The sequence below is a fragment of the Vicugna pacos genome, chromosome 13 (genome assembly GCF_048564905.1).
Source record: "Vicugna pacos chromosome 13, VicPac4, whole genome shotgun sequence".
NCBI classification, from domain to species: domain Eukaryota; kingdom Metazoa; phylum Chordata; class Mammalia; order Artiodactyla; family Camelidae; genus Vicugna; species Vicugna pacos.
In genome coordinates, this window is record NC_132999.1 from 186,380 (window position 1) to 196,180 (window position 9,801).

Consider the following 9,801-nt stretch of genomic DNA (forward strand, 5'->3'; position numbering starts at 1 on the left):
CTTCTATAAGCATGTCTGATCTACACCAACAAGCTTAGTTACTTCAAACAGCTAAATCTGGCTCAATATTAGGACATCTGATTTCATTTAGAATAATTTTTTTTTAAAACAACTCAGCAAAATAAAATTCCGGTTTATTGTTGGACAACATTGTTCCACACATACATCAAACAGGCCAAAAAAATAAAAAATAAACAGCAACTTCATAGACAAAAAAAGGAAAAAAAAAGCAACCTTTTATCTTTGGCCTTTTTAACCACCTCATACAAACCAACTACTTATAGTACAGCTAAGTACATACACAAAAAAAGTTACTGGAATGCTCGGAATAAGATTTTTGTTGTTGTTGTTTATTTTTTACAAGGTTTTTTTTTTCTCCTTTGAGATTATAATGAACATGGTCACACCACAAGTAAAGTCAGAAGGACAGAGAACGCTCCGAAGGCTGGTTTGGTCATCCGAGATCATTAAAAATGGCTGACCCCTAACAATATGTACAAAAATATAAAATGTAAATAAAAAATACAAACAAATTTTCCTTTTTAAAGTACTTTAAGAGAAAAAGCAGGGCCTTGGACGTTTTGGTTCTTTCTTCTTCCCCTGTTGCAAATTCACGTTGTGGTTTTGGTTGCGTGGCAGAGAGCGTGTCATCTGCAGGTGGCGCTGCCCGCGGCAGGCGGGCGGGCGGGCCTCTCTACTCGAAGGTGACCACGTTTAGATTCTGAGACGGGAAGTGGAGGGTGAATAGGTCACGGAGGCTTTTTTTTTTTTTTAAGTTTAACTTTTCCTTTTTTGCTGTCTAGTCATCCTCATCATCTTCAGCTGCCCGTTTGCCCGTAGCTGCCTCAGCCTCCTCATCTTCATCTCCATCCTCTTCCTCACCATCACCTTCCTCTTCCTCCTCCTCTTCCTCCCCACCTTCTTCCTCTTCTCCATCTACCTCATTGTCGGCCTCCTGCTCCCCATTTTCCTCATTAGCATTCCCATTAGCAGGTGCCTCTCTCCCATTCTCCGCCTCCTCCACAACTTCCTTCTTCTCTTTTAAGTCCTTGGTGGTGATCTCAGAGCTGGTGTCCACGGCCGCGTCTGACATGACAGGCGCGCCGGTGATCCGATGCAGCGGATTAGAAAGAAAGCGAGAGTTCGAGGGCTCTGGCTATAAAGCTGCGGGAGTCCGCGGCGGCGGCGGCGGCGGCTGAGGCGCAGGCGGAGGTGGCTGCGGCGAGCGGAGAGCCGGCCACAGGAACAATGCCTAGAATAATTTAATTTAGTAAAAAGTCATCTTTTATGTTCTTATTTCAAAAGATATAAAATTAATTTAAATTTTAAATGTATTATTATAAATAAGTTGTTCATTGAAAATATACCTTTGAGTGAATTTTTAACTAACATAAAGTTAACTTGGGATATTCATCTTTATGAAGGTGCAAATATTAAAATATGCATTTAAATTAAAAAAAAAGAAAAGTTAGAGCTCAGTACCTAAATTTAAGCAGCAGTCTGTGCTAGTCAGGAGAACATTCTCACTGTGGAGGCAGCAACTGAGAAACTCACAGCAGCTTTGACACCCAAATGATGTTATATGCTAACTTCTATTTATTCTACATGAACGATCTCTTAAAGTTAATAATAAAAGTAGAATTTCTGAGGTTAAAAATGTGGAGGAAAACCCCTCTGTATCCCTGTAACTCTAAAGACTGTGATATGTTATCATTCAAATATTTGTTTATTGAGCATTTACAGTGGAAGAGAAGTGATTGGGTCCTGCAGAGGGGGCATCTGAGTTATTACTGGGGTGCCAATTAATGCATCTTAGTTGAGGTAGTAAGTACATAAGTTTTAAAGTTAAAGTGCTATGAAAACGTAGTCCAAATTTGTGTCTGGTTTGTATATAAAAAAATTAGAGGTATTCCCTATTTATCTGCAAATATTTAAGTCGTGTTGCTGGTAAACACTATAAACAAGAGTTTTTATTATCTTTCTCTACTTCGCACCAGAATTAAAGGCCCTCTTATTCCTCATGCTTAGAGTTGACTCTACCACTTAACCCAATGGTTTTTTTTTTTTTCAAATTAATGTAGAAAACACCCAAGAAAAGTAAAGAATAAATAATAGCAGGAATTTTACTAGTAGTTATTATACAAGTTCTTCCAAAGGGGAAAAAAAGCAAAAAATTCAAAGAAATGTGTTAACAAAAATCAGCTTTAGACAATAGAATCTGACCTATGGATAAAATTTTAAATGAAGCTAAAGTATATTTTGAATAAAACAAAAAATGCCAAAGAGTGTGAGTTTCAAATGTATCAACAATTTCCATAACAAGGATGAGATGAGAAAATGTCATGTTTTACAGAAAAAATCATCAGCAGAAGTCCAGATGTGAGACATTTCTTGGGAGTTGGGTGTGGAGATGCAGCATCCGCGGTCCTAGGGACTGACTGCAGCAGGCTCTCCCACTGCCCCTGGCTGGGGCAGAGACCTCAGGGACTACCCCAGCTGAAGAGGTTTCTGCCCAAGGCCACACCCCTTCCCAGGGCGCTGCACATTCAGCACAGTCTGATGAAGGAGCACCAAGGTGCAGCCATTTCCCCTCAAAGCTGGACCACTCCGATAGGACACTTTTAGCTCCAGACACCCCTGGGTCAGCAGAGGCTCTGCTCACTGGACGATGCTCCAGTTCTAACTCTCTCCAGAGAGACAATATACTTCCTCCCCTCTTCTCTTCCACACACTCAGTTCTGTTTCAACATCTTATTCTCAGAGCAGCTGATGTATCACATTTTATAAATGCAATTTAACTGAAAAGAAATCATGGCATATGAAATCTGACTTCCTAAGAATGATCTTTTCTTTTTCCACTAGACCTAAGATTGTTATACATATTCATATATGATTTTCTGTTAAACAAAACAAAACAAAACAAAAAAAGCCTATGGAACACAGACATAGAGGAATTGGAATGAAAACTGTAAAATCTTTGGTATCTGGGGTGCCTTTGTAGAAGCTAAGCCAGGATTCTGATGGCAGGAATCACACCAACCAGAAAGAACAAAAGCCGGAGTTCTTTTCAGACTGTGTAAGAACGGCAGAATTAGACATGAACTGTGAAAATAAAATAAATGTAAAATGTAGACACATATTCTGTTTTTTTCACTTTTCTCAAAAGATGGCAGAGTCCTTAGCATCTTCTAATTTCTGCAATAAACTATTTTGAAATCTGCCTACGATCACAGAATTTTGTGATGTGCTAAAGTGCTTATGATACTCAGCTTTTAAGATTTCAATTAGCAAGTGCTAATTAGCATCTAAAATGATGGAAAGGTCCCAGAGAGGTTGTAGGAAAAGCAAGGAAGATACAAAGTTGAGGGGCCTAAGACAGAAAGAGAGTGACTTCAAAGCAGCAAAGAGGTGAGTGGAGGTGCAGGAGGTGGGAGCGCAGTGGGCCAGAGGAGGAAATGATTTCTTCTCAGCAGAGGAAGCAGAGCGATGTGCAAAACTGCTCTTTCAGAGGGCTTGTTTTTCTTGCCCTTGTTTTCAGACAAGATTCTGAAAATGTTTCCTGCTTAAATGATTTAATTAAGTTTTATTTATTTTCACCTTACAATCAAATCTGAAAAGTGAAATTCAGATAAGCTACTAGTAGCTTTCTGTTTTCAACTGTTAATAATTCTGGACAACAACGTACATTGACTTTCTTCTCAGTTTCCTTCCTGTCCTGCATTAAATTGTACCTATCACAACACAAAAGTTTAGAGTTTGAGAAAGTTGTTTACAACTCAATGCATTTTTATGATGATAAAAATTTCAGAAAGATCCCCTAAGAAATTATTATCCTTTATGAGTGAATAACTCAAAGACTTTAATTAAAAAATCCTTCACAGATCCTATATGCATGCAATAAGGCTAAAGTCATATAATTGGCTACCTAAGCTGTAGGCAGCTGGAGATGGTTCTCCAATTCCTTACAGGAAGGGAGCCGGAACAGATAGCAGGAAGACAATACGTCATTGAGAACATCGCTGGAGCATCACCTTTAGTGAAAGGAAGCAATGGAAGTCTCAGAGGGCAAAGGGGGGCAGATGGTCCTGAGAATCTCTTGGAACGAGGTTATTTTTATTAGGCATAGCTTATGATGGGAAGCAAATGCACTAGGAACAAATTACCTGGTGCAGATTGATGTGGGTGTTAGTTTCCTAAGGTGAGAATCAAATTCGCAAACCTAACATGTAATCAGAACTGTTGTTTCTAACTTGCAAGTAAAGCTCTATTGCTTCCAGGAAATACACTGTATGATTTCCAATCAAACGCTAATGAGGAATAGAAAGGACAGAATGGCAGGAACAGCACTGAGACAAACCTGCTTTTCTCCAGATATCCTGGGGGAAAAAAAAGCCTCACTCCCAGGATATTTAAGAAAAGAAGTGAAGATCTTTCACCCTGCTTACAAGATGTAATCATAGTTCCATCACTGATAATACAGCTTAAAAATTGTACACAGCTTCACAAAATGTGATGGACATTGAGGCAGGTTCCGTACTAACATTGAAGGAAATCATATGCTGTGGACTCAGCTTTACTGCAGGAAATAATTTGGCTGTGAAACACAGGCTGATTTGGTTTTCACCATGATTTTCATCAGGGCTTAAGTTGTTACCAGTTTTCATAACGTAGTGACTGAAAACATTGCATCTGCAGTTACCACATTGTTAAGAACATTTGCAATAATTTCAAGAATTAAAATTATACTTTTCAAAACTGTATCTGGGAGGGCTTTATAAAGCAGTGTGTGTGTGTGTCTGTGTGAGTATGTGTACATGTATGTAGATATGTGTGTAGGTGGATAAAATAGCCTGCCGCATTTGCCTTGAGTTAATAAAACAAAGATGTGCCCTGATGCAGTTTCACGGCACGTGAGCTGTCATAGCCTGAAACCAGCACATTCTGTAACTAGATTCTCAATGAATCTTAATACAACTTTTCTCACGTTAAGGATGATTTCTGTTTTTCCCTTACAATGTAAACAACTTATCACATAAATGAATTCTGCTTTCAATTATTATAAAGCACAGTACAATCATGTAGTATGATGTTAGTGTATGGTGTCTTATGTGGTCATGTTAGTCATCGATCCTCATTTTCCGTTGAAGGTTGTCCACGTTCCTTAGCAGCCTATAATGGCCCTCAGTGTCACAGGGTGTGTGTGTGTGTGTGTGTGTGAGACTGCAATTCTCATCAGACGCTTCTGGAAAAGTACGGGCAGTGCTGGAGAGGAGGTGGGTTTGACCTGTTGCAAGGACTGGGGCTTGCTACTGGGATTTAATCGATGAGGACCAGTGATGGCAAGCATCCTCCTCCAAAACTGTCATGAACAGCAGAGAGCTGCCCAGTATGCCGGTAGCGCCTCTGCTGAGGAGCCCGTCATCACAGTCCGACTCGCTGTGTCTCTGTGAGCTTCGATCAGCCATGCCCGCTCACAGGCTCCACACCCCGGGCACACTGGATGTGCCGTTTGCTTTAATATGGGCCTTGGTGTGCTGTCTCCCCTTCCCGAAGTGCTCTTCTCTTCTTCCCCTCCCTGTCGTCAGGAAGCTGGACTACTGACACAGTGTTCCAAATTCAACTCACCTGCTGTTTCCTTAGCAAAATGTTCCATAACTTCCTCATGTTTCATGAAGGCATATCTTGTTTTGTTGTGCTTGGTTTATTGCAATGCACAGATATTTTCTGTCTTTCTTCTTACAAATTGACTTTTTGTGGCAACCCTGCATTGAGCAAGTCTATAGGTACCATTTTTCCAAAAGCGTTTTCTCACTTTGTGTCTCTGTGTTCCATTTTGGTAACTTTCACCATATTTAAAACTTTTCCATCATTATTATATTTTTATGGTGACTTGTGACCAGTGATCTTTGATATTACTACTGTGCTTGTTTGGGGCCACCATAAACCGAATCCATGTAAGATGATGAACTTAATCAATAAATGCCGTGTGTGCTCTAAGCGCTGCCCCCCTGCTGTTCCCCCACCTCTGTCCCTTTCCTCGGGCCTCCCTATTCCCTGAGACACAGTGATATTGAAATTAGACTGATTAATAACCCTGTTACTGATTTGAATTGTGATGAAATACTTACTTTTGAGTAATCATAAAAAAATTTAATATTTCTGAATTTCAGTTTACAAAATCTATACAATTTATAAAAAATTTCAAGAATGAAGCAAACACGTATCTAATGAGTGTGCTGTGAGGATTGAGAGGGGTTACATAATGCCTTAGACACTGTCAGGATCATGGGGGGGTCTCAATGACTAGATCATATGAGAGCTGCACCCATCACTCTTAGCATGCCTTTATTCTGTCTGGCCTTTTCTCCTAAAGTTTAAATTTCTCAAACCTTTAAATCTTGCAAGAACTTAAAGTTCTTAAATTTTGCTGTATTCAAAAATATATACAACTTGTTTACTATGTTTCATATATTATGTTTTGATTTTTGCCATAATGATAGATCAGTTTTTTATTCTATTTCATGATCAAGTTTTGATTTAGACCACATGAACACTATGTTCAAATGTCTTTTGACAATTCAGCATGGATTCAAGGTATAAATCAAAATTCAATCAAAAGCAGCATCTTGGTTTTTCATTGCCTTTTGTTGATGTGACTTATAGTTTCCTCTGGCATTTTTGGCTTTCTCCCAAGTTAATAGTTCTTCAACTCTTAGATACTTGATATCTTGTGTTGCCACTAATCACCTCAAAGTTAACAATTAACACACCTCTCAGTATTATCTTGAGTTTAACTCTGTCTACACAGCAATGAATCAGTCATGAAAACAGGGGATGGTACCTCTTTAAATCAAAGCATTTAAAATATATATATATTGTTGAAAGTTTCAGACTTAAGAAATTCTTTTCATTCTGACAATTTTCTCTTTGAAGTTAATGTCTTTTAAACACACTACCAATTTTTATTGTTTTTCTGAAATGCTGCTATGTGTTTATCTCTCAGTATCAATATGCTGTGTCTTGTATTAACACATTTTTAATAAAAGAGGAACTATAAATTTGGTATTTGAGTGATACATCAGGTGATTAACTGGATCAGTTAACTTCTTGGCTCTACAAGAAAAATAGCTCAATGACTGACTTAAAACAGTTGGGGGTTAAAACTGTTGCTGACACTATGTGAAAATGTTCAAATTCTATAGCTTTGAGCCCAAAATTTTATTTCCACAAAATTATGGGTATAGGAATCGTAAATCTTATTGATATTGGAAGTTAATTGAGAGATTTTGATGTGAAAATTTTTGTCTATATCATAAAATTATACTAACAAATAGTTTGGGCCTTTAAACAATCAAAAGACAGGTTAACTTGTTAAAAATTGTCTTTTAAAAATACATTTCACAGAATATGGGTAGAATACGGAGATGAATTGAAAGATTTCAGAGATGGACAAATACGAAAGAGTGACATGGTATTTCTATCTGAAGGTGAAGATTTGAAAATGATAGTTTTTCAGTTTATTGCTTTTCTTAAAATTGTATCTTAACATTCCACTCATATTATCAACTCATAATTTTATAATTTTAATCTGTTGAAAGCATGACTTTGCTGTCGGATAAACTTTTTTTTTTATTAAAACTAACTTTAAGTGAATCTTGAACCCCTAACCAGAAGGAAACCATTAAATGTAAAAAGGATTAAAATCTTAGCAAGTTAAAAAATAAAATTAACAGACATGTTGAATTTTATAGTATGAGAAAAATGAATGATTCATTTACATTTATGATATTTTCTCTCTCCTCTTTATGCACTTATGAGGAACTTCAGTTTTGATAGATGACTATTATTGCACATCCATAATAAATTTGAACTATGGGCTAATGGAAAGAAGCCTTAGATATTTTTCATGTGGTTAATATACAGGATTAGTAAAAGTGATTATTTTCATGTAGTCCAAAGGGTTATGAGGAATATTCAACACGGTGGACAGGGGGAAACAGACCCTTGGGTTCTTAGTTTAGGAGAAGCCAAATAATCTTGAATACAAATAATTATCAAAACATTGACAATAAAAATCTACCTCCCTTTTAAATTACTCAGCTGGCAGTTACTAGATTCATTTTCAATTGCTAAAGCAGAATCTATGTTTGAGGTCCTTGGTCAGCTTAATAGAGAGGTAAGTGACATGAACAACCTATTTGTATGTTAATAGTAAGAGCAAGATAAAGCTTAGGTGTAGACAGGCCACAAGCCAGGGAAAACAGGGAAGGGAGAGATAGTGGAATACATCATTGAGAAAAAGGAGGAGATATATATATTTCACACAGGATACATATATCGGGCCTGCTTCTGGCATCTCAGCATACATGTAATCAAATAGTTTATATACTTTAATACCTTATACTTTGTTACTTTGCTATGAAGTAAGGAGATTGGGAAACATGATTGAATAGGCTCTACAGCTGAACATTTTAGAATTGCAAATAATAATATTTATGCTACAATATGGATCTTGGCTAAAGGAGAAACTCCTAACATAAGAGAAATAGATCAACTGCCTACCGGTATATTTTCCCCAGTAGGCAGAGAAGCAGTGAGGGTATGTTCTTTATAGCATGGAATGATTTTCTTTATTGCATGTAAAGTGCTAATACTGGAAGCAGTCTGATATTATATGTTTGTTAAATTATCTCCTTCAAATCTTACTATGATGCTACTAAGTAAGTGAGAGTATTTTCCTTTTAATAGACCAAAAGAAAAAAAAAAAGAATTAGAAATACTTGGTAAGTTCCTCAAAGTCAGGTAGATTTTTGCGTTTGACAGGGGTTACATTCCAGCCCCTCCCCAAATGCCCATTCCATCATGCCAACAGCTTCTGTTTTCTTCTTGAGAGTGGCTGTGGCAAAATAAATCCCAGCTGTGTATGTTCTTTTTATGTAATCTCTCTTATTGTGGAGGAGGAAAAATAAAATATATCAATTAAATCATCTTTAAACTAAATGACTTGCTTCTGAGACCCATCAAAATCAAAAGGAGTGGTGGAGGTATGACTGAGTATAGAGCACGTGTCTAGGATGTGCGAGGTCCTGGGTTCAAGCCCCAGTACCTCCATTAAAAGAATGGAATAAAATCAAAAATAGATATTGCATTTCAAATGTATAAAGCCAACATTTGCTGTAGAAAGAGTTATTCAGGATAAACTTTAAAAGCAGGATCTGAAATTAATTAAAAGGCTATATGAAGAATGTATTGAAGAACAGTGCCTCTGCTGTACAATGGGAATGTGTGTCTAAAGAAAAGGGCTCAAATAGCAATTTTTAGTGATATGCATAGAGTTAGTGGCTGTCAAATAAAGCTGTATTCATTAAACTTCAGATCCAGACAGAGGAACATTAACCATAGAACCATCCTTTGGTGAGTATTTTTAAAGCCTATAATTACTATTGTTATTGTTACTTATTCCCTGTAGCTTAGATTAATTACTAAAAATGTTTTCTGATCCTATGGGTAAGAGGAAAAAGTTTCAGGAACTGATTTGAGGATTAAGTTCAGATTTCATCATTAGACTTATATTTAATATTCTTAATAGTAAGGAACATAAGTATTCTTGTATGAATTTTTAGAAATAATTCCAAACAGTAATTCATATCAGCATGAAGTCATAAAAAACTTTATTATAGGCAAATTGAAAAAAAAAAGTTCTTAAACTTTAGAATTTTTTCAGAATTGAGAATTCTGAAAGCCCATATAATTCAAATCTGGTAATCTAAGTAAACAGGCCTGAGTGGGGACTGAGGAACC

At 36.9% G+C, this 9,801-nt stretch overlaps 1 pseudogene; it reads right to left on the reverse strand.

The window, feature by feature from the left end:
* Window positions 1–784: 784 nt before the first annotated feature.
* Window positions 785–1,143, reverse strand: LOC140700851 (prothymosin alpha pseudogene; annotated as a pseudogene).
* Between the last annotated feature and the right edge of the window lie 8,658 nt (window positions 1,144–9,801).